General features: G+C 39.7%; 1 non-coding gene across 1 annotated transcript; it reads left to right on the top strand.

The window, feature by feature from the left end:
* Window positions 1–1,980: 1,980 nt before the first annotated feature.
* TRNAY-GUA (transfer RNA tyrosine (anticodon GUA)) lies at window positions 1,981–2,070 on the top strand. The gene is given in 2 exon segments: window positions 1,981–2,017; window positions 2,035–2,070. It is a non-coding gene; the product is annotated as a tRNA-Tyr (tRNA).
* Window positions 2,071–24,861: the final 22,791 nt, after the last annotated feature.

The raw sequence follows: 24,861 nt of genomic DNA, 5'->3' as shown, positions 1-24,861 counted from the left end.
TGGTACAAACAGGTGGGCACAATGGCAAGAGGGTACTCAGAATGATGAGATAAAGGCTAATTTAGGAATGAACTCGATGGATGAAGCTGTACGTATAAACCGGCTTCGGTGGTGGGGTCATGTGAGGCGAATGGAGGAGAATAGGTTACCTAGGAGAATAATGGACTCTGTTATGGAGGGTAAGAAAAGTAGAGGTAGAGCTAGACGACGGTGGTTAGACTCACTTTCTGACGATTTAAAGATATGAAGTATAGAACTAAATGAGGCCACAGCACTAGTTGCAAATCGAGGATTGTGGCGACGTTTAGAAAATTCACAGAGGCTTGCAGATTGAAAGCTGAAAGGCATAACAGTCTATAATGATAATGTATGCGTGTATGTATGTATGTATGTTCAAAATGACAATTTTCATGTCTGTAACATCTTCAGTTTGTGAGATATAAGTATCCTCATAAAAGGTATCCGACCAATTTTTTACCTTTTTCACCCCCTTAATGGGATTTTCCGGAAAAAAACCTGTGTTTATTTATTTTTAAAGGAGATTCCAAATAAAAAATGTTACGTCTGTAAACGTTTAAGGTTTTGAGATATAGATATACTCAGTTGAACAATTCACCCCCCTTTTTCCCCCTTACCGGCGGAATTTCAAAAAATCCTCCCTTAGTGAGCACCTATACTCTAATATAAATATATCTTTATTTATGTCCAATAGTTTTGGCTCGGCGATGATGTATCAGTCAGTCAGTCAGTCAGTCAGTCAGTCAGTCAGTCAGTCAGTCAGTATATGTTATTTTATATATATAAAGATGGCTCGGGTTAGTTCGGGTGTTCGGACTATTTGTGGTCAAAAGCAGTCAGCAAAACCTATATTAATTATGAGATGAGACATGTGAAAGAGTATAAACGTGAGACACTCTACGAAATAAATGGTGCCTCACGATTGAGCAAGCTGGCCCCGTAAGACGGGAAAAGGCGGGGGAGAAGAAGAAAATGACGGTTAGGGTTGTTTGAGAATGATGGCTCACTGATTTCGAGACGGAAGAACGGTTAAAGGATAATCCGATAAAAAAAAGAATTAAATTGCATTAATCTTATCCGTCTTGATGGTCTCGGGGTGGGTATAGATACTTCGGTCTTGGAGGTCCTAGGGTCGAGATGTAAAATCAGACGTGATGGCTGGAGCAGGGTGCTCTTAGCCCCGCGATAGCTATTGAAGAGGGGTGAGTAGAAACCACGGAAAACCACTTCCAGGATGACTGAGGTGGGAATCGAACCCACCTCTTCTCAGTTGACCTCCCGAGGCTGAGTGGACCCCGTTCCAGCCCTCGTACCACTTTTCAAATTTCGTGGCAGAGCCGGGAATCGAACCCGGACCTCAGGGGGTGGCAGCTACTCACGCTAACCACTACACCACAGAGGCGGACAGGTTCAAATTACAATCTAAAATCCAACTTTCGAGGCTTTTTAGAAAATAGATTGAAGAAATCTCTTCGTTTACAATTATATGTCTGTGAATGTTCAAAGAAGCCAACCCATTGAATAGACTTTCTTTTGTTTATTGCCCGTTTCTATTAATTTCTTTTTGTAAAAATTCCATGGGAGGTCTAAACCCAGTACGCCCCCCCCCCCCCCCCCCCCCCCTGCCTACGCCACTACAATCAATTCCCAAATACTTTCCTTGAAAAGGCTTCCCGTTCAATCTATCGCATGCGACTGCCTGGGCGAGGTGGGTATCCCCCTGCTCAGATATAGCCAGATTCACTGTTCCTCATGATCTGGGACACCCCTCACGGCGGCATTCCAAGGAATAGGTCAGTGGATAAAGAAAAGAAAAGGTCAAATTTCTTCTGCTCCTGTCGTTAATGGTCAGCGACATTACACGCCTTGAGCTAGTCTGGTTATGTAGTGAAAGATAAAATGATACAACCTTGAGAAAGGACAGGATTAATAACGGAGATAAGAAGCGACGGAGAGCGTGTTCCTCTGGTAGCTCAGTTGGTAGAGCGGTGGACTGTAGTTGGCTTAATATCAGATATCCATAGGTCGCTGGTTCAAATCCGGCCCGGAGGAAGAATTTTAGACCTCTTCTAATTCCCTCCATGGAACCTCCCTCGCAACATTGAAGGTCCTATTTCTCACAAAAGTATTACAGAATTTCTACATTTATTTTCCACTAGCAATTTCCTTTTTTGGCCTCCTCTGCGGTGTAGTGGTTTGTGTGATTAGCTGCCACCTCCGGAGGCCCGAGTTCGATTCCAGGCTCTGTCACGAAATTTGAAAAGTGGCGCGAGGGCTGGAACGGTGACCACTCAGCCTTGGGAGGTCAACTGAGTAGAAGAGGGTTCGATTCCCACCTGCGCCATCCTCGAAGTGGTTTTCCGTGGTTCCCCCACTTCTTCTCTATGTAAATGCCGGGATGGTGCCTAACTTAACGCCACGGCCGCTTCCTTCCCTCTTCCATGTCTATCGTTTCTAATCTGCCATCCTTCGCAACTCCCACAAGGCCCCTGTTCAGCATAGCAGGTGGGGCCGCCTGGGAGAGGTACTGGTCCTTCATCCCAGGTGTATTCCCCGACCCAAAGTCTCACGCTCCAGGACACTGCCCTCGAGGCGGTAGAATTGGGATCCCTCGCTGAGTCCGAGGGAAAAACCAAACTTGGTCGGCAAACGGATTAAGACAGACATATATCGGAAATTTAATAGATGGCAAAATTTATTATTATTATTATTATTATTATTATTATTATTATTATTATTATTATTATTATTATTATTATTATTATTTCTTAATCCGTTTACCCTCTCGGTTTGATTTTTCCCTCGGTCTCACCTCTACCGCCGCAAGGGCAGTGTCCTGGAGCGTGAGACTTTGCGTCAGGGGATACAACGGGAGAAAAGGACCAGTACCTCACCCAGGCGGCCTCACCTGCTATGCTGAACAGAGACCTTGTTGGGGATAGGAAGATTGGAACGAATAGACAAGGAGGTGGGAAGGAAACGACCGTGGCTTTAAATTAGATACCATCCCGGGATTTGCATGGAGGAAAAGTGCGAAACCAGGGAAAACCACTTCGAGGATGGCTAAGTTGGGAATCGAGCCCCCTCTACTCAATTGACCTCCCAAGGCTGAGTGGACACCGTTTCAGCCCTCGTACCACTTTGCAAATTTTGTTGCAGAGCTGGTAATCGAACCCGGGCCTCCTGGGGTGGCAGCTAATCACAAATTTTTTTCTTTACACACCATTATAGCAATATAACAAGCAATAAGAAAGGAGCAAACGCTCAGGCAACAAGTCGAGCCATAGGCTTAGAATTATTTCAAAATTGGAAAAACTCCAAAGGAGAGTTCGTCAACTCTTTAACAAGAGGAGCTCTAAAGCTCAGATATCACTTGCAAGATATAGCTCAACAGCTCAGAGTATTTACTTTACATGAGCACAGAAGCTCACACACTTTACAGAATTACACAGAACGAATTTGACTTTTACGCACCGTTGCTAAGTTGTACAGTTGTAGAAGAGGTATGTTAAATACTACTCAAGAAAAGAGCCGTAGCTTCTGATACAAATTACAAGGTGGGTCTCAAACCCCGTAGTTATAGTTACAAGATATTACCAGGGTCTTGAAACCAGGTGTCCATTTAACAGAGTTTACAATGGTGTTCACAAATGGGCTATAAGGTTACAATACAATTTGGAAAAGCCGGGCTGAGTGGCTCAGACGATTGAGGCGCTGGCCTTCTGACCCCAACTTGGCAGGTTCGATCCTGGATCAGTCGGTAGGCTGTTTGAAGGTGCTCAAATACGTCAGCCTCGTGTCGGTAGATTTTCTGGCACATAAAAGAACTCACGCAGGACAAAATTCCGGCACCTCGGCGTCTCCGAAAACCGTAAATATAGTTAGTGGGACTTAAAGCAAATAACATTATTATTCTTATTACAATTTGAAAAGTAACAATCAGTTGGTTGAAAAATAGTCGTAGCTCGTTGTTTACAAGACAGGGGAATACACAAGAAAATAGGATTTACCGATCTATAGTTAACAGGAGCAGAAGGCCCACGCTACACGGCCGCAAAAGTGGAGAAGAAAGCACTAGAAAAGTACATCATACAAAATGGCCGAAAACCAAAATGAAAAAAATGAATGGAAGCAAAACTTAAGTACTCTAGAGAAAAGTTTCACATAACCTAATTGGGCATAAGGCCCGACGAAGCAGAGGCTAATCCATACTACTCAGTGAGTAAGTAATGGAAGAAAGGTAAAGTCCGAAGAACCGAGCTGGATAGCTGCAGTAGCTTAAGTGCGGCCAGTATCCAGTATTCGGGAAATAGCGGGTTCGAACCCCATTGTCGGCAGCCCTGAAAATAGTTTTCCGTAGTTTCCCATTTTCACACCAGGCAAATGCTGGAGATGTAGCTTAATTAAGGCCACGGCCACTTCCTTCCTATTCCTACTTCGTATCTATCTGTGTCGGTGCGAAGTAAAGCAACTTGCAAAAAAAAAAAAAAAAAAAAGTCCGAAAAGAATAAATTAAATTTAACTGTCAGAAAGCATAATCACCAACATTGAATTTGAGAGGCAGTTTAACGAGTGTGCATCACTCGTGTTTCCTTAGTATTTTACAAATTCCCATCAGGGCAAAATTTAAAGTTCGAAGACGGAGAACGGAGGCCTACATTGAATGTAAAGTTTATCAGAAATGACCCTACGTTATTATAATTTTAAAGTGATCTGAAAATGAAAATTACATTCTGAAAGGGTCTGTAGACATCTTCCCTAAGTACACACGCAGATAAATCACATAGTTTGTATTCTGCCTACCTTATGACTGCTTTCTCACGCCGGCCGGTCCCCCCACCTCCATAATTTCCGCTTTGAGAGGAACTCCCCTCTCAGTCACACAATACAAAAGTTCGCTGCCGCCAGACAAGACCAAGACATCAGCAAAACCCTCCCCTTAAATAGCTGCCCAGCAGAACTTTCCAGAAGGAATAAGAAAGAGAAGACGTGACTGGATGATAGGATTCAGGAAAGAAGCAATATTATTGGAGGATTTCTTAAATAGAAGAGATGACAATACACAAACAAAAGAATATAGATTACATAATCAAACTTAGAAACAAAAAATGTCTTAATAATGTTAAAGTCTTTAAACACTAGGCTGTGCTGGAAGAACTATGCTAGAGACATCTAGTTCATACAGTTTAAATTTCTTCCATCAGGGAGTTCATCAATCAATCAATCAATAGTGATCTGCATTTAGGGCAGTCGCCCAGGTGGCAGATTCCCTATCTGTTGCTTTCCTAGCCTTTTCCTAAATGATTTCAAAGAAATTGGAAATTTATTGAACGTCTCCCTTGGTAAGTTATTCCAATCCCTAACTCCCTTTCCTATAAATGAATATTTGCCTCAGTTTGTCCTCTTGAATTCCAACTTTATCTTCATATTGTGATCATTCCTACTTTTATAAACGCCATTCAAACTTATTCGTCTACTAATGTCATTCCACGCCAACTCTCCGCTGACAGCTCGGAACATACCACTTAGTCGAGCAGCTCTTCTTCTTTTGCTCAATTTTTCCCAACCCAAACTTCGTAGCTTACAACACGTTGCTTAAAATAATATAGTAGAGCTGGCGGACGATTTGAATAGCTGGAGAGGTCTAACTCACGGTTCAATTATTATGACAGCCTGTAACGGTCAACACCCCTCGTGTGATCTTCACACAGTATGGATCAGATTCAACAAATGTTCAGCGAGAAAGGAAGAGAGCTTGTTTTAGTGAACGGGCTTAAGTTTTGTAAAGATAAAGAAACACAGCGGGAAGTGGGTTGAAAACGCACCGCTAAAATATGCGGGTTAAGGCCGTATCTGAAATGAACTTCATCAGCAGATGTATACACTAGTGATGTTAATCACAATCATGAGGTAAGTGGCAACGTAGCAAGACAGATAATCTAATTTATCTGAAAACTTATTAAAACAGCATTTCCAAACACTGGAGCTGAAATTACAAGTTTAGATATGTCCGTGAGTCGGCAAAGTACTTATCGCCTATGTTCTCTTCTTTACCCAGGAATTTACATGAAGAACACATTTACAACAGACGTCCACAGTAAGCAACAAAAACGAAAACGAAAACTTGCTTATGTTGAACATCAGTTCTTTAAATAATATTCGTTTTTCCACTGAGAACGTTCTCGGTCATCTTTGTGAATATGATAACATTTTTGTTGATGGAACTGTTGGGTATTGTACATTTTATCAGTTTTTCACTTTACATATTTATAGAAATAATCAGCATGTTCCATTAATCTCTTGCCGAACAAATGAACGGATACGTACGAAAACATGTTTCTGAAAGAACTACGAATGCGTATGAGGCATTTCATAGAGTTTACTCACCACTGCATTTAACCACCTGTTTACCTATTTATATACGGTATGACTGAAATACAGTCCGCCTCTGTGGTGTAGTGGTTAGCGTGATTAGCTGCCAACCCCGGAGGCCCGGGTTCGATTCCCGGCTCTGCCACGACATTTGAAAAGTGGTACGAGGGCTGGAACGGGGTCCACTCAGCCTCGGGAGGTCAACTGAGTAGAGGTGGGTTCGATTCCCACCTCAGCCATCCTGGAAGTGGTTTTCCGTGGTTTCCCACTTCTCCTCCAGGCAAATGCCGGAATGGTACCTAACAAAAGGCCACGGCCGCTTCCTTCCCTCTTCCTTGCCTATCCCTTCCAATCTTCCCATCCCTGCACAAGGCCCCTGTTCAGCATAGCAGGTGAGGCCGCCTGGGCGAGGTACTGGTCATACTCCCCAGTTGTATCCCCTGACCAAGAGTCTGAAGCTCCAGGACACTGCCCTTGAGGCGGTAGAGGTGGGATCCCTCGCTGTGTCCGAGGGAAAAGCCGACCCTGGAGGGTAAACAGATGATGATGATGATGATGATGACTGAAATACAAACCAGTACACATATTAAATTCAATGAAACACGAAATTATAATAGGGTCAGTCCGAAATATAAGAATGTTGAAGAGCTTATTTCTGAAAGTATACAAGAAAAAAGCATCAGTTATTGTTAAAGCATAAAGAGCTGAGGCTGTACCTTAATTAAGCGCACGGCCGCTTCCTTCCCACTCCTAGCCCCTTCCTGTCCCATCGTCACGTAAGACCTATCTGTGTCGGTGCGACGTAAAGCAACTTGTAACAAATAAAAAGCATAAAAATTAAATCTGCACCAAGTTATTGGTATAATAAGAACATTTTAACTCTCTGACGAGTACCAGATTAATGGTACGTTTTTTTAACATTTCGACGAGTACAAAATTACTTTTATAATAATTTTACATTCTCTGACAAGTACCAATTTACATGTAAGATTACTTTAAACATCTTGACGAGTACCAAGGTTCTTTTACAATTATTTTACATTCTCTAACAAGTACCAAGTTACATGTACGATTACTTTAGCATATTTAACCACACCCGTAAAATAAGAAGGAAAATTCTGCCGTGAGGAAAGTGAGCACAAGCTCAATCTGAGGTAATCTGACCCTCGAGCGCATGCTCTTGGAGAATGAAACAAATATAATGGGAAGCAATAGGTTTCACTACTCTATTAACACTGTCACTTTCTGTTACCAAAGGTCAAATAAATAAAATAATGTACTTGCAATAAGCGTAATCCGCAAAAGCCGGGTGAGTGGCTCAGACGATTGAGGCGCTAGTCTTCTGATTCCAACTTGGCAGGTTCGATCCCGTCTCAGTCCAGTTGTACTCGAATGTGCTCAAATACGTCATCCTCGTGTCGGTAGATTTTCTGGCACGTAAAGGAACACCAAAGCGATTAAATTCCGGTACCTCGGCGTCTCCGAAAACTGTAAAAGTAGTTAGTGGGACGTAAAGCCAATAACATTGTAATTCGAATTGAAGACACGTTTTACTCTTTCGTGGTTTCCCATTTTCACACCAGGTACTGTACCCTTCCAAGGCATCAGTACATGAACCAGTTACCATTGTTCATAAATATGACGTTAGAATGGAGCACCATCGGTGAGCCTCGAACTCAGCCCGGTTGTCGAAGCCTCACCCTCCCCTACTAGAATAGTTCGCTAGCCGAGTCGGTATCGCATTTTCGGGTCTGTAGACTGTCCGATGGGGCAATAAGTTCTTTAGTAATAGTCTCTATAGTAGGGGGAAAAGTTAATTATGAGAGGAATACTATTTCATTACTAATGAGAAGAGAGACAATATCTTGTATAACGAATTTTTCTTATACTAGTGAAACACATTATTTACATGGATATGCCATACAAACACCTTACATACAGTAATTTGGGTGATCTTGACGTTTAAATGTTCGGTAGTCTTTTTCTACACTTCATTATACGTTTAAATATTCAAACTTAAGAAGGCGTTCCCTCTTGGGTTATTTACACTATCTCAGATTTAGAGGGGCGCTTCATCTCGAATTTTCACTCTACACTTACATTAAATCACACACGTATTTAATCAGTATGGACACACCCCGCTGTAAATCTGTTTACCTGCCAAGAATTAATATATTCAATTTGCATCAAATTATGATATAAGTTTGCTAGAATCGGATGAACTGAAATAGGCAATTTACACTCCCAATCCTTTGAAAGTCGCGTTACAACACTTCCTTAAGTTAAACGCTGCCAAATATGCAGTATAATAAACACGCTGATTTCATTAGGATTTTTTCAATACATATATCAGGACATTATTTACACAAGTTGCTAACTATGGACAAGCACTTAGCGACTTCAATACCAGACATCATAAACAAAGTATCATAGCACTACCTGCAATAACTGGACAAGAATATATACATTTCACACACACACGATGAATCACAGATGGTACAAGCCACCCGCTGTTGGTAACAGTCAACATAAACTTTCACTGTCTCCTGGAACGAACCCAAGATCTTCTGAGACGGGGTATATCTAACCTGGAATTCCCTGCACGCTATAATTAAGAAAAGAAATTGGGGGGGATCCTTCCTTTAATGCTCATTTGGGATCTCTGCGACGTTGGCTCTATTTAAATTAACACACGTAATCTCTGTGCCGAAAGGAAAGAAACTCGCCACTTGTATCTGTTCTATTTCACTGAAGAAAACGCCTTCACTCCCCCATTTAAAGGGGCTCATAAAACTCCAGCTGTTAGCTGCCCGTGACACACTTCCAAAGAGCGGTCCACTAAGCCTTTTCGGACAATGGTTTCACGGCAAATAATCTATCTCACTTCTTTTCTCTCGGGCCACAATGGCATCACCACAAACTCGGCTTTATATTCAGCCGTAATCGGCACATTCATATCGCGGTATCCATATCGCGTATCTTAATAACAGATTCCAAGGGAACTTCACATTTTCATTTCACAATATATATATTATGGCTACAGCCTCTCCAGCCATCTCGTTTCTCCTTTCGGTACATCGACCACGATGCATATATAATGATGAACTCCTACCACACGGGTCCAAATTACTTTACGCATTCGCGAACTAATTAATTAACGATGTAAGATACCCACTGTCTCGATGTCTTGTTCCAGGTGCCTTAGTTACTAATTAGGAGGGATCTCTACCAGGTGAAGCGCACCAAAAAAAAGTTAATTACTGAAAATCTTGATGACTCGTACATGCTGTGGAAAGATGATAACTGGAATCATTTTTACAGAATATTTAAGCCCTCTCTACTTGACAGCGCTTCACACTTAATTAAGCCAAGGTCCTTATAATTACGTCATGCATTATCGAACCCTTATACAAGGATGGAAGTAAAATATGGTCGTCCCAAAACCATGATGAAAGTATTCTATAAAAGACCCAAATAAAAATGAAAGTATTATTATAATCCCTCTGAAATGGCGTGCTTGCAGTCTACGTTACATCTATGTGAAAAATCTACATGTTTACAATGGGACACGACCTTCAAAGATATAAATACTTGGAAATGTACTCAGCCTTCTGGATACCACGTTCACAGCTTTACAGGGAGGCAGCCATGGTTTACTCGGCTTCCATCACGTCATCAGCGATGCGAAGACCTATGATGACTTCCTGGCAGGTCACACACATGACAGCGACGTTCCAGACGTTCTCTGCTACCAGGCGAAATTTCGGCAAACAGCTAGATGACTCGTTCACTCCGGTACACAGGCAAAACTTTGGCATTCAGCTGGATGTCGACGTTCTCATAGACATGTAAATGAGGGGAAGTTATCTCATGTGAATGCGTTAGTTTATTACACATCACAATTTGAATATATGGTTGGATATACTCATTAGCACGAGCATTCCAACACGATGTCGGTAATGTCCCAGAAACCCGACATTAATCCCTTCTCATTTATCTATTCTTCTTGTAGGCAGCTATTATAGGCCCAGAAATTTCACTAGTTTCCCTAGAAACGACAGTGGTTAGGACACTAATGTATTAGCATTCTCGTATTTCATGATACTAGTTCAGGCCTGTTCTATTACACTTAGCCGTAAGTCGAGCTCTCAACTGCAATACGGATTACTTTAACGTGGCACTGTCCTCAATTGGGTCGACAATGAGCCGTTCACTGACTTTTTTGGTAATTCACATTTATATCGAGCACGCTCGCTCCACACACTTCGCTAAGAACGTCCCTATATATGTTAACTGAGCCGTATTAGCTTAGATACATAGGAGGCTCGATGTACGGCCTCTTCTACACACGGACATCGGTTATTGCGGTTTCGCACCGTTCCTATTTTATTAATTAGCGGCACACTGTACACGCTAACATCTCACTCAGAGGGTGATTATTTCCACATATATTCACAGACTTTAATAAATCACTGCATTACACTGCTCAAATTACAAGATTATTTCTTCACAAACGACTCACACACAAACCACGACGAAATACTACCGTACTGGCGTTGCACTGAAAATGCACTGGGTAGTGTCTGCCTTTCAGCTCTTGAATATATAGGCGAGCTACGCGAGAGGCTCGAATGCTGAGGGTGGGGGAAAAATGCAATTTCTTCTCTGAATTCGGTCCGGTAATATGAAACGTAGAGTAACGAACAGGGTATCAAAATGTAGCTCCTGTATTCCCATTTCCGCTGAGTGACTTTTTTTGAAATAGCTTCGTAGATTCTCAAGCAACCTCAAAAGCGTCCTTTTGTCTCTGGCGGTGAATGATGACGAGCACAGGGGATTCCTTGTGTTCGCTGGCACGGTTAGGGTCCAATATCTGTTAGTCATTAAGACGCGCCCTTGTTTACAGCGTAGTTACCGCTCTGTCAGTTAAGTAGAGCACTTCTCGGTCTCATAATTATGCGTAAAATTCCCTGATTCAAATGAATGTTTGCGCTTAATTATCCATTGAATATCTTGCGATTTATAAAAATTAACAGAAAGAAAACAGCTGAATGCGATAAGTTGGCAGTGGTGAATGAGCGAGGAAAACAGGGTATAGTGTTAGTTTTCACGTTGGATATACTCTCTGGGCTCAGCTAGTGACCTAGATTCTCTGTCACGTGATAACGCGTCTCTTTTCATCTCGCTCGCGGTTGGAGTGAGAAAGCTTCGAGTACAAGCGCTCTTGCACCGCCTTGCTGCTAATTACCAGCAACTAGAGCTGGGTCGCGCGACTCTGGATACTGCAAATCGAGACCTGGAGCGGGTGGAAAAATTCTAACTTAGGCAGTTTTTATCCCAGAATGGCGCGGAGAACGGCATATTTCATCTGCTGGATATCATGACATACTATAGGTGACGTTGTGAACGGTCACAGTACATGCTGGGGCTGTACCTTAAATTAAGGCCACGGTCACTTCCTTCCCACTCCTAGCCCTTTCCTATACCATCGTCGTCTTAAAACCTATCTGTACCAGTGCAACGTAAAGCCAATAGTAAAAAACAAAAACAACATTTACACTGTGGGTAAAATCTGCCTATTCCTTTATATGACAAAATAATATTCATCTGATCATCCGTCCAGCAGAAAACTCTTGTCGGTATATTTTTTTTTCAGTTTACAGGTCATGTCCTATACAACTCACACGTGTGAGAAGTGACGCTGTGTTTGATCGGTCCAGAACTCTGCAGTAGTAATGAATAGATGGTATCAAATTAGGGTTATTATCCGTCAGGAGGGAGGACTTAAATGATTGATGGCCTGTACACGAGCCAGTCGCTCCTGCTCTCTTCACAAGTAGATGATTCTCCGCAATGTATCGGATCCAGTCCGTTATCAAATATTTAGCGTCGTATTGCAGACGATGCTCACCCCAGGGAACGGTAAGCTGTGAGTGGCTCGCGAGCGACTAGACACGTGATACACTTCCTCCCACAGGCCGAATCAAAAGTTAAAGAAACTTGAAAATAAGGATGTCCTCTCCTCTCCTCCTCAGGGGCTCACATCTCACTCTCTCACACTATCTCTCTCTCTCTCTCTCTCTCCCTTTCCCGCGGAATAAAATGCAGCTACCGCACCATCGTACGCTCAATAATAATAATAATAATAATAATAATAATAATAATAATAATAATAATAATAATAATAATAATAATAATAATTTACTTGTATTGCGGAACATAGAGCGTGCATGTCACCTGAATGACTAACAGCATTCCTTCCTTCTTCAGCTTATCCCAGTTATTTCTGCGGTCGCTGGAGCCACCTGGCTTATTTTTAGTTTATTGCTAGTTTTTTAACGTCGCCCTACCACATCGAAGGTTTTCGGCGGTGCAAGAATGGGAAAGTTATAGGATTGAGACGGTAGCGTCCATGGCCCTAAATTCGGTACAGCTCTGGCATTTGCCTTGTGTGAAAATGGGAAATCATGAACAGAAAATATCCTCAGGACTCCCGGTGGTGGGATTCGAACTCACCATCTACCGAATGCAAGCTATGCGACCCAAACCCCACAGTCAACTAAAAACTCGATATTTTGAGTTTTGCTCGTCGGTTTTCGTCTGGATGCCCTTCCTTTCACCATGTGGTTTTTCAGGTGAAAATTTCAACCTAGCATCGACCGGGAATTGAAAATCAGCTGTCCGGGTGCAAAGCCAGCAGCTAAGTCATTGCACTACTACGTCGACCGCGCCCTCCAATTTAAAATATTTGAAATTAAATAATCTCTCAAAAATACATCTATTTGCAAATTGTTAGAATATTTATATTGAGATTAGTTATTGCATCCGGGAGATCGTGGGTTCGAATCCCCCTGTCGGCAGCCCTGAAAATGGTTTTCCGTGGTTTCCCATTTTCACACTAGGCAAATGCCGGGGCTGTACCTTAATTAAGGCCACGGTCGCTTCCTTCCAACTCCTAGCCCTTTCCTATCCCATCGTCGCCATAAGATCTATCTGTGTCGGTGCGACGTAAAGCCCCTGGCAAAAAAAAGATTAGTTAACCTCTGTGGATGATCATTCGATTCCCGGTCGATCACAGGTTGAAATTTTCACCTAAAAAACACATGCGTAAGGAAGGACATCCGGCCGAAACTCAAACTATCGAGCGAATCGACCGTGCGGTATGAGTCGCATTGTTGTGAGCTTGCATTCGAGAGATGGTGGGTTCGAATCCTACCGTCGGAAGCCCTGAAGATGTTTTTCCGAGATTTCCCTTTTTCACACTAGGCAAATGCCAGAGTTGTACAGTAATTAAGACCACGGACGCTACCATCTCAATCCTATGACTTCCCGATTCCTGCCTCACCGAAAACCTTTGAAGTGTTAGTTCGTTGTTAAAAAACTAGCAAGAAAAAATCCTCAGAATAAGCCAGGTGGCTCCAGTGACCCCAAAAATAACTGGGATGATCTGAAGAAAGAAGGAATGTGGTCAGTCATTCAGTTGACGTATACGAACTACAAGTAAAGGATAAAAGAAATAAAATAAGACATGAAAGAATTAGACATAACTCTGGAGGATTTAAAGAATAAATCAAACAAAGTAAATAAATTGAAGAATGGGAAAATTAGATTGCTACCAAAATGTGATAAAAGAGAAACAACTAAAAGGGTATTTCCAGAAGAAGAATGGCAACGAATATCAGATAGAATGAAGAAATACTGGAAGAACAGAAAAGAAAGAAAACATCTTACGGCCGCATTGGACCACTGTAGTCAATTTCTGCCCGGTCTTGTATAAGCACATTATTATTATTATTATTATTATTATTATTATTATTATTATTATTATTATTATTATTATTATTATTGCACCCGCTCTTGCAACGGTCAGTGCAAGATTATCCCGGTAGCTCATTAATTCTTCTCAGGGTATCCTTTTTCCGCCCATAAAATCTGAGATTTTATATGTAATTATTTAACGTGGTTTCGGAAGAGAAATTGGCCGCTGGGGTACTCGTGATGGGAGTATCAATATCCACGAGAATGACGACCGATATCTAGAAATCATCTCGCATTTCGTTTGTAAGAACTTGTCGATTGCTTACATCTAGAAAACTTAACAACTAACTTAACTCTAAACGTTACCAGAACAGAAATCATAACTCAGTCACATACTAAAAAAATATATAAGATTATTTATTGACAAAAATTAATGTTCGAGATATAGTGAAATCTGGGTAGTATTAATTCCGTATTATCTCATCATTTGAAAATAAGTTAGAGTCAGCGCTGGCTCATTTAAGATAAAATAGTGGAACTTAAAAAAAATGCTAATATTCTCTCATTTATAAGTTCAAATTCCAATAAATACACATGTGATCCTTCGTAGCCATGTTCCGAAAGTATTACATTTTTTAAAATAATATTTGCGATCATTGAGCATTCAAGGAATCAAATAAAATTTTCATATTGTAAATACTGCTCTGTTAATTATTAAAGTTATCCTCACAACATATGAGACATGTTTCCCAAGTATACACTTTCGCGTGTATTAAATTATGGCAGTGTTCACCGACCTTCCATTCATAAGTTAAAGTCTTTCATAGGTTTGAACTCCGAGTGTTAGGTAATATCTTTCTAGTGTGAACAAGTAACGACTTACGAGCTAAAGCAATACCACCCTCGTGCCTACGATATCTGGCTCCTAACTAACCATTGTAATATTCTTCATTTTTATATACTGAGTTAAAATCATATTTATCTGAGTAGAAATAAAAAAAATCTAACTAACTCTTCGAATAGTTTCTAATCTACACACTCATCTATTAGTGGCTCAATGTACTCTTATGATCTGCACTGTCTCAATATTTCATTTATATACGTGCTACTGAACGTGTATGGATAGTATAGAATGCAGGTATTTCATATCAACCTGTAAGATCACCGCTCCATGAAATACTAGATATATAATCAATCATGAGTCTATTGCATCATATATAAGAACACTCTCTCTTACGCAGTACCTGTTATTCACCCAAGTCAAACACAATATCACTGTCACGATACACAATTCTACATAATTCATGTTTACCTTACCTTGAAATGGTCATCTGCGCGGAATTCTCTTCTTGACGTATATTTTCAAACATGGCATAGAAACTCACTTTATATTACTAATAAATCATTAACACGTCAAATTGCAATTCTTACACTTCCCGTAGAACATAACTAAATCTCTTCACTTAAACCATTCATCAATATATAATCACATTTCAATACACTACCGTCGATACTTTAACATCCTATCGGCTTCCATTTAGCCGCATGCATATAGCCATAACTCCGAAACCATATGCTAAATATTCAAGAATTGCTTAGCAAAATACGCAGTCAATAACCTCTATTTTTAATAACAGTAATATGAATTCATATGCCCTCTTTCTCTGACGAAAGGAATACTTAATTTGTCAATGATCATCGTATTGCGCAGGTAATTCGTGACGTAAACTATACTCAGGTAAAACGAGATTAATCGAACCTTTACTAGTAACTTAGACTCATTGATTCTAGCTCTACTCAAGTAACATACCTTTCTCTTATCGGATATTATTTCCACTGTCGATGTGCTAGTGCAGTATCCAGTATATGTCATATTGTCATTCTAATTCATCACTTCCATCTAATTTTAAAATCTTAAGTATTTCACACATTACTTATATTACACACGCGTTCTTAATTACTTCATAAATCACCAAACTCTCAGCACATGCCAAAATAGATTAAGTGCAGATTGCAAGAAACTACTCTACTATAGAAAAGTATGGACTTAGCTCGTCAGTTGCTACATCTGGTCTGGTGGTTGCTCCGTCCTTCACTCGCTGCTAGACCCTCAGATTGGAACTGGATCTCTGTCTGAACTGGACATTCGCGGTCATCTGCTGGTTACATAGCTCGTCAGACCACTTCGTATCATCCAGTCTTTCGGCTGGCCGATGCTCATCCAACGTCATCATCTCCACTGGTTGGTCTGTCCAATAATCTCCGCCTGGTCATCTGATTCGACGGTACATATCCCCAGTTCGGTCCATCTTGATGAATTAGCAGACAGTCATCATCATGTATCTGTTGACAATGAAAAGAATTCCCTGTGCGCAGTAATTAGTCATGATATTCTGCATTTTCTGTTATTTAAAATAATCGTTAAAGTTTTTCTTTCTGTAAAACGTTTTCTCCGTAAATAATTATTATTTTTTACTGCTACGGTAGTTATACTCTTCTCGTGTGTAGTTATTAAATATTTCACAATGGTGAATTCCGATTCTTTCGATCGTTACGTTGCTACTTGATATTCCAAATCCGTCGTATATCACCAAAATTTATATATTTATATTTTTTTCGGCTCATCTACTGGCATACAGCGATGAATACTTTAATTATATGCTGTCGCGAATATATATAATTAATATTCTTCTTCAGTAGGCAAATCTATTCTTGGAATATGTAGATCTGCTCGCATCTGCGTCTTGTCTACATGAAAGTAATTTTTTAGAGTCTCGTTAAACAATTCACCCGCTGCTATATTTTTTTAAAAACAATTCAAATGAGCCTCTACTGTTCTCCAGTGTCTTCGAAACCTATCCTTTCCGTGACGTACATAGCCTCCTATACGTTGCATTGATACGAAGTTCATTGCCTTAGTAGATCGCATGGGCCATACCTTCCTACGCCGCCATTTTGTTGTTGGTCTACGAGATGCGAACGGGCACATTTAATCCCCCTGGCATGAAGAAAATATATTGGTCACGATATATTTTCTCATTGTTAACTTGAATCTCAATTGTGACTTTGCATCTCGTATATTCTCTGCCATTGCGATATTATCTATTCGATTATCGAATATCAGCAGATTGATATCGATTACGTCCTAGTTGCATTAATTTGTTTACATGTCCCGTAACCATGTATTTGGCAACTGCTTTTCTTCATTCTAGTGGTCGTAATAAAGATATTTATTCCTTCCTCTTTGCGCATTTCACAATGGTAGGTCATTTAATGGCCTTAGACTTTCTTATCTCTTAAGTTCTTATTACATTTGCTGATTCTCTTGGAAGTACAACTTGATATTGCATGCATTATGTACGTTACGATATTTGCCATTTAAACTTGCTATTTCGTACGCATTATTCCCAAGTACGCGTTCGATTCTGTAGGGACCATTGTATAACGGCAGAAATTTAGCACATATTTTTGCTGGTGCATTTGATATTGGTGCAGTCTTAACCAGAACTAGATCTCCTTGTTTGAAATGTGGATGGAACTTCTTATTCCGTAGTCTTCTTAACCGTTTTTGAGACTGATCCTTGAGTCTCTGTTGGATCTTTAGATTTATTTCTTGAGGATCTGGCTTTTTCTCTAGCTGCATAGTGAAAATGCTGTCCCATGTTCTCTGTGGGTGAACATTTTTATGGGCTACGCTAGGAATTTGGGCTATTGATTGATTAACCGTGTTGTTTAAACTTTCAGCTATGATGTCTAGCATATCTATCCATTTCCAATGTTGTTGACTACAATATATTCTCCCGAATTTAGCGATCTCCTTCATGTATCTCTCTACGGGATTAGCTGCTGGATGACGAACTGAGCATAACGTATGCTTGATGCCCTCATTTCTTATTCGTTCGCGGAACATAACTGAAGTAAATTGTGTTCCTCTATCAGTAAGGATCCTCTCAGGTTTTCCCATTTCAGGAAATGTCTTATTAATGAGGCCGTGTAAAACTTGTTTAGTATTGGCTCTCTGTATGGCTTGCAATGAAATATATTTAGAGAATATGTCGATAACCACTAGTATATATTTCTTTCCCTTCCTAGCAGTGGGCAACTTTCCAAAAATATCTATTGCATAAATTTCCTGAGCTCTAGATGGTATAATTGGGATCGGTTTATGTCCGCATGTGTAATTGTTATGCTTTACTCTCTGACACACATCGCATGTTTTTGCTATGTTTCTTACTGATCTTCGTAATCCATTCCACGTGAATTTCTCCATTATCGTCCCTATAACCTTGTCTATACCAGCATGTCCTGTCATCTTATGAGTATGCCAGATTAATTCTCTTTGTAGCTCTTCCGGTATTACAATTCTTTTGCTGTTACTGATCTTGTCCACTACTTTCAATAGTATTCCGTCTACGATTTCATATTTCTTTGTGAGTTCTGGCGTTGATTCCCTGTTAACCAAATTATCGATGATGATCTTTAATTTCTGGTCAGATTCTTGAAATTCTCTCAGATTCTCTAACTTTCTTAGTAGTTGTTCGTCTTGAGTATCCAGTTCGATTGCTAGCACATGTTCTTCACCTTCATGTGGGTTTCTACTTAACGCATCAGCTAAGATGTTTTCCTTCCCACTGCAATGTTCAATCTTTAGGTCAAACTGTTGCGTGAATAACATCCATCGCGTTATCCTTTCGCTGATCATGACGGCTTTTAACCCAAAAGTCAACGCCTTGTGGTCTGTCCGTATTGTTACTGGGTAGCCATAAATTATACGTCTCCAGTGTTGTAATGCGTGCACTATTGCGAGTAGTTCAAGCTCAGTAGTAGTATAATGTTGCTCATGTTTTCTAAGTTTCCTACTGGTAAATGCCAAATAAGTTCGTCTTTTGGTTTCATTATCTTCTTGATATAGGCATGCTCCTACACCAACGTGTGATGCATCAGCTTGAATTATGAATCTTTGTTGATAATCAGGATATCCCAGTTTGATACTTTTCTTCATCAGCTCTTTCATGTTGATGAATGCTTCTTCTGCCTCATCATTCCACTTCCATTTATTGTTGACCTTTAGCAAGTTCTGTAACGGTGCAGCCGTATCTGTGTAACCTTCACAATGGTCTGAGAAGAATCCAGTCAACCCAAGAAATTGCCTTATATGCTTTACTTTAGTCGGCCTTGGGAAATCGCATATTGCCTTTATTTTTACGGGATTTGGTCTTATCCCTTCTCCATCGATCACGTGACCTACAAAAAGTACTTGGCTTTGGCAAAATTTAGATTTTGATAAATTTATTTTGAAGCCAGTTCTCTGTAAATTACTTAATAGCTTTTCCAATTTGACACAGTGTTCTTCGAAGGTAGTGCTCGCAAAGACTAGATCATCAACATAACAATTTACAAAGTCCTTTACTTCACTCGTTAGGCTTCTGTCTAGTGCCCTTATCAATACTGCCGAACTGACCTTTAATCCGAAAGGCAACCGACAATAGGCATATGTTTGGTTATTAAACATAAAACCTGTTAATAACCGTGACTTTTCTTCAAGTACAATATGGTGAAATGAAGCTGTGCAGTCCATACTCGTAAAATATTTCTGACCTCGAAATCTCTTCACAATGTCCTTAATTTTAGGGGCCTGACTATACTCTGGAATCAGTCTGGAATTTAGGACTCGCGCATCGAGGCACAAACGCAGTTTTCCGTTGTTTTTCTTTACAATTACTATAGGGTTCAGAAATGGAGTGGTAGTCTTCACGATCAATCCATCAGCTAACATTTCCTCGATGATTTGTTTAACTTCAGTGAAATACTTCTCTGGCACATCATATATTTTTCCCTTATATGGCGTCCAGTCAGTAACTATCAGTTTGTACTTGTAGTTAGGAATCTGCCCTGGTTTATCACTAAAAACTTCAATATATTTGTTTATGATGTTGTACAATATTCGTTTTTCTTCTGCAGATACCGCAGCTTGAGTAATAGCCTCCCAAATTTCAGATTTTTCATAGCTCTCCTCTTCGATTGCAACGATTTCCTCAATTCTCATGATTAATCCCGGCTCTATTTCTGTGCTAAGATCTTTTTCTTCTAGTTCTTGGCTCTCTCCGTCCAATAGATCCACTTCTTTTCCCTCGATCTTCAACCATTCGTTTTCTTCAAGTGTGCTACTAATTTGAACTCTTTCTACAGTTCTATTTCCATCATTTTCTACCACTGGAAATCGAATTTCACCCTTATCCATATCAATTGTCATCCTATAGCTTATCATGAAGTCTATTCCAAAAATGACGTTGTATTTTATTTTCTTCATAACCATGAATGGATGCTCAAATTCATATTTTCCGATCTTTATACTTAAGTAGGCTTGTAACTTGCATTCAACAGACTTGTCTGGAATTATGCCTCGGATTTTTACACCAGATACAGGTATGATTGGTATCTGTATTTTCTGATTTAGCTCTTGGAATAAGGTATATGACATTACACTTATGCTAGCTCCAGAGTCCACTAAACAGTACAATCGGGTGTTGAACACTCTCACAACTATTACTGGTAACTTGAATTTAGGTTGAGTTTCGTGACAAGTATCTTCTTTAATTAAATCTTCAGGTTGAATGTCCCAATGATCTATTTGTGCTACTACCCAACTGCGAATTTTGACAATATTCACTAACGGTTTAATATTTACAATTTCGTGTTTAACTAGTTCATCATCGGCGTTTTTTTTTTCGCTCAGATGTTTGGGAAATTTCTGTGTTCCCATGATTTTCTTGCTCCTTCCAACCTTCTTCCTGTCTTCTTCGTTTATAATTCTGAAGTTCGAGACTTTCTGCGCCTTCGAGGTCGCCGTTTATATCCTTATTTTTGATGGCTTCCTCCCATCGGCTCCTATTTTGTCTCTCTTCTCTTAGCTCTTGAAGATATCGCCTATTCTCTTCATTTTGATTATATTGTGCAGGTCTTCTCCTCTCATCGTATCGCCTTCTGTTCCTGTGATATGGTCGACTTCTATTGTTCCCATATCGAATGTTACTCCTATACTGGAAACTATTTCTATTTCCAATTTGCCCACATCTTCCGTGCTGTTGACCACTATACTGACAATAACATTTTCTTGGTTCTTTGTTTTGGGCTCTAACACAATCTTCTGTCCTAATTTCATGACCCTTATCTAGTCCTTGGTTAGTGATTTCGGAGCTGAGCGTATTGACTGCTTCTATTTGTCTTATATTTCTGGGGTTCCTCTCTATTAAGCAGGATGACGTTAGGTCGATCTGTCTTAATCGTCTCTCCATGTCAATAGCAGTTTGTATATCAGAGGCTGCTAATAATCTTTGTATTTCGAGTGGTAATTGCCTCTGAATAGTTCTAATTGCCTCCAGTTCGCTAGGTGGAGAATCTAAGTCCTGAAAACGATGAAATTGTAGGGAGAAGAAATCACTAAAGCGAGTTTGGCCTGCAGTCGAAAATTTCCTTGAGTACAGCTCTAATCTTAGCTGTTGCTGGATCTCAGGATCCAAGAACTTCTTCAGGAAAGCTACCTTAAACTCGTCATAGTTATGGAATGTGTACTTGAAAGCCTGGAACCAAATATTTGGGTTCCCGTCCAGATGTTTTTCGATAATTCTCAATTTCTTTTCCTCCTGAATTTTTCCTTCCCTAAAATATTCCTCTATGTCCCTAAGGAATTCTTTCGGTGAGGTCTTAACCGAACCGTCGAAATGTTTCGGGCGGTCGTCGTAATTTTTAATAATATTAATTATCGTGCTTCCTTCACTCTGATTACTACCGTTTAATATTTCTATATCTCTTCTACTTGGGTCGCTTATCCCTGAAGGTGTGTTCTCTCTCTCATTAATCTGTACCTCTACTGCTCTTTGCCTATCACTAGAGCTTGAGGCCATAGATTTCGCCGTGTGTGATTCCACCTTCATCTCCTGTATTTCCCTTCTGATCTGATTCACCACTTCTTCCGTCTTTTCGATTTTTCGTTCCGATTCCACCTTGTTATCTTCTAATTTCTGCTTCAATTCATCAATTTTCTGTGCTACTTTGCTCGCAGCTTGGTCATATTTCTCATCTAAGTCTTGTTGCCTTCGATTTAATCCTTGCATACCAGCTGTTATATCATTTATTTTCTCTTCTTCCAATTTTCGGATCGTTTCCTGGCTCTCTGTTACCATCTCATTTATTTTATTTATTTCCTCGTGCATTTCCCCGTTTCTATTCTCCATGGTTTCAGTCAACCTCGTCTGCATGTTTTGGATTTCGTTCTTAACTTCATATACTTCCGACCGTGTTTTCGCTGTTTCTTCTGTTGCTTCTTCTTGTTTCTTGCGTAGCTCATCGATCATCCCTTTGTGTTCATCTTCTATTTTTCTAACGAATTCTTCAAAAAATTCTTTCTGTTTTAGCTGATCCTCTCTTCTTTCCTCTCTCATCTCAATGATGCATCTCTGGAATCTTGATTCCCGTTCCTGTTCTTTCTCTTCTTGTTTCTGTTGCCATTCTTCTTGTTTCTTGTGCAATTCTTGCATCAACTCATAATGTTCTTTCTTTCTTTCTTCGCGTTGTTCTTGTTGCCATTCTTCTTGTTTCTTTTCTTGTTCCTTTTGAAATTCTCTAAACAATTCTTGTTGTTTTCGTTCCTTTTCTATCCGTCTTCTTTCTTTTTCTTCTTCCAGCTTCCTCTCTTTTTCTTGTTGTTGCTTCAAATATTCGAGAAACCATAATGGCGCTCCCTCTTGTTTCTCTTGAGCTCTTCTCATCTCCTCTTCTTGTTCTCTTCTTGTCTGAACTCTACCCTGTGTTGCCATTTTATGTCGTTTTCTATATATTCGTTATAATATCTCAAAGTTTATATTAAGCTCTCTATTTTGTTAAAAATCACTTATTTGCCTAACAGTCCTCTAAGTTCACAAAATATTAAATATTATATCACACACACCACAATAACTTAGTCTACAAGGTTTAAAAATAGTTCAAGGTTTGCACTATATGCACTAGTTTGAAGTTTTCTCTTCAGTAAATAATAATATTGATGGACCTTCCTGGAGATCGGCACCATCTCACCAGATAGACCAACAACAACCAGACCAAGAGTTCAAATCTATGATTTCGTTCACATTTCGGAACATGTTACGAAATAAATAAATTAAAATTCCGTTATGCTGCATTCCATATTTATATGTATGGCCATCAGCCTATACCATAATTAAAATTAACTAAGTTTCATTTCATATTGACTTAAAATCACCTTACCCTAGATTATTATTATTAAAAAGAAGCATTCATCTAATAAATACAATAATTCCTTATTAATATATCTTCACAGGTTCAGCCATGTGGTAATAATTAATAAATTACTCAATACATTAGTGACATGTTTTCTATACCCGATACCTACATTTCGAGCTTCGTCACATGATTGCCTATTAAGTAATATAAATTATCAGACTATTTTCATACACTCCCGCGATGTGTTTCTCTTCAGGCGCCAACCATTAATGCGACATTTAATTTATTTCAAAGTGAAGACCGTTTCCAATACTTTTTTCACTTTATTTGGCGTTCCCACGGTGTATTTCTCTTCACTCGCTCCACTGTTGCGGCATTTTATTCTTTGGCAACCAACAGTTCCCACGGCATCTTTCTCCATTTTAAATCACGTTATGATGTCAAAAATTACCTCTGGCAACCAATATTCAATGATCCCGCGGTGTCTTTCTCTTCAAATCGTCACACATTGCGGCGTCATTTTAATAACTTTCCCACGGTGTGTTTCTCTTCAATTGCCCCACAGTTGGGCAGCCATTTTAAATACTTGCACCCGCTCTTGCAACGGTCAGTGCAAGATTATCCCGGTAGCTCATTAATTCTTCTCAGGGTATCCTTTTTCCGCCCATAAAATCTGAGATTTTATATGTAATTATTTAACGTGGTTTCGGAAGAGAAATTGGCCGCTGGGGTACTCGTGATGGGAGTATCAATATCCACGAGAATGACGACCGATATCTAGAAATCATCTCGCATTTCGTTTGTAAGAACTTGTCGATTGCTTACATCTAGAAAACTTAACAACTAACTTAACTCTAAACGTTACCAGAACAGAAATCATAACTCAGTCACATACTAAAAAAATATATAAGATTATTTATTGACAAAAATTAATGTTCGAGATATAGTGAAATCTGGGTAGTATTAATTCCGTATTATCTCATCATTTGAAAATAAGTTAGAGTCAGCGCTGGCTCATTTAAGATAAAATAGTGGAACTTAAAAAAAATGCTAACATTCTCTCATTTATAAGTTCAAATTCCAATAAATACACATGTGATCCTTCGTAGCCATGTTCCGAAAGTATTACATTTTTTTAAATAATATTTGCGATCATTGAGCATTCAAGGAATCAAATAAAATTTTCATATTGTAAATACTGCTCTGTTAATTATTAAAGTTATCCTCACAACATATGAGACATGTTTCCCAAGTATACACTTTCGCGTGTATTAAATTATGGCAGTGTTCACCGACCTTCCATTCATAAGTTAAAGTCTTTCATAGGTTTGAACTCCGAGTGTTAGGTAATATCTTTCTAGTGTGAACAAGTAACGACTTACGAGCTAAAGCAATACCACCCTCGTGCCTACGATATCTGGCTCCTAACTAACCATTGTAATATTCTTCATTTTTATATACTGAGTTAAAATCATA

Source organism: Anabrus simplex, chromosome 5 (genome assembly GCF_040414725.1).
Source record: "Anabrus simplex isolate iqAnaSimp1 chromosome 5, ASM4041472v1, whole genome shotgun sequence".
Taxonomy (NCBI): domain Eukaryota; kingdom Metazoa; phylum Arthropoda; class Insecta; order Orthoptera; family Tettigoniidae; genus Anabrus; species Anabrus simplex.
The sequence above is the reverse complement of the archived record's forward strand: the minus strand, read 5'-3'. Positions and strand labels throughout refer to the sequence as shown.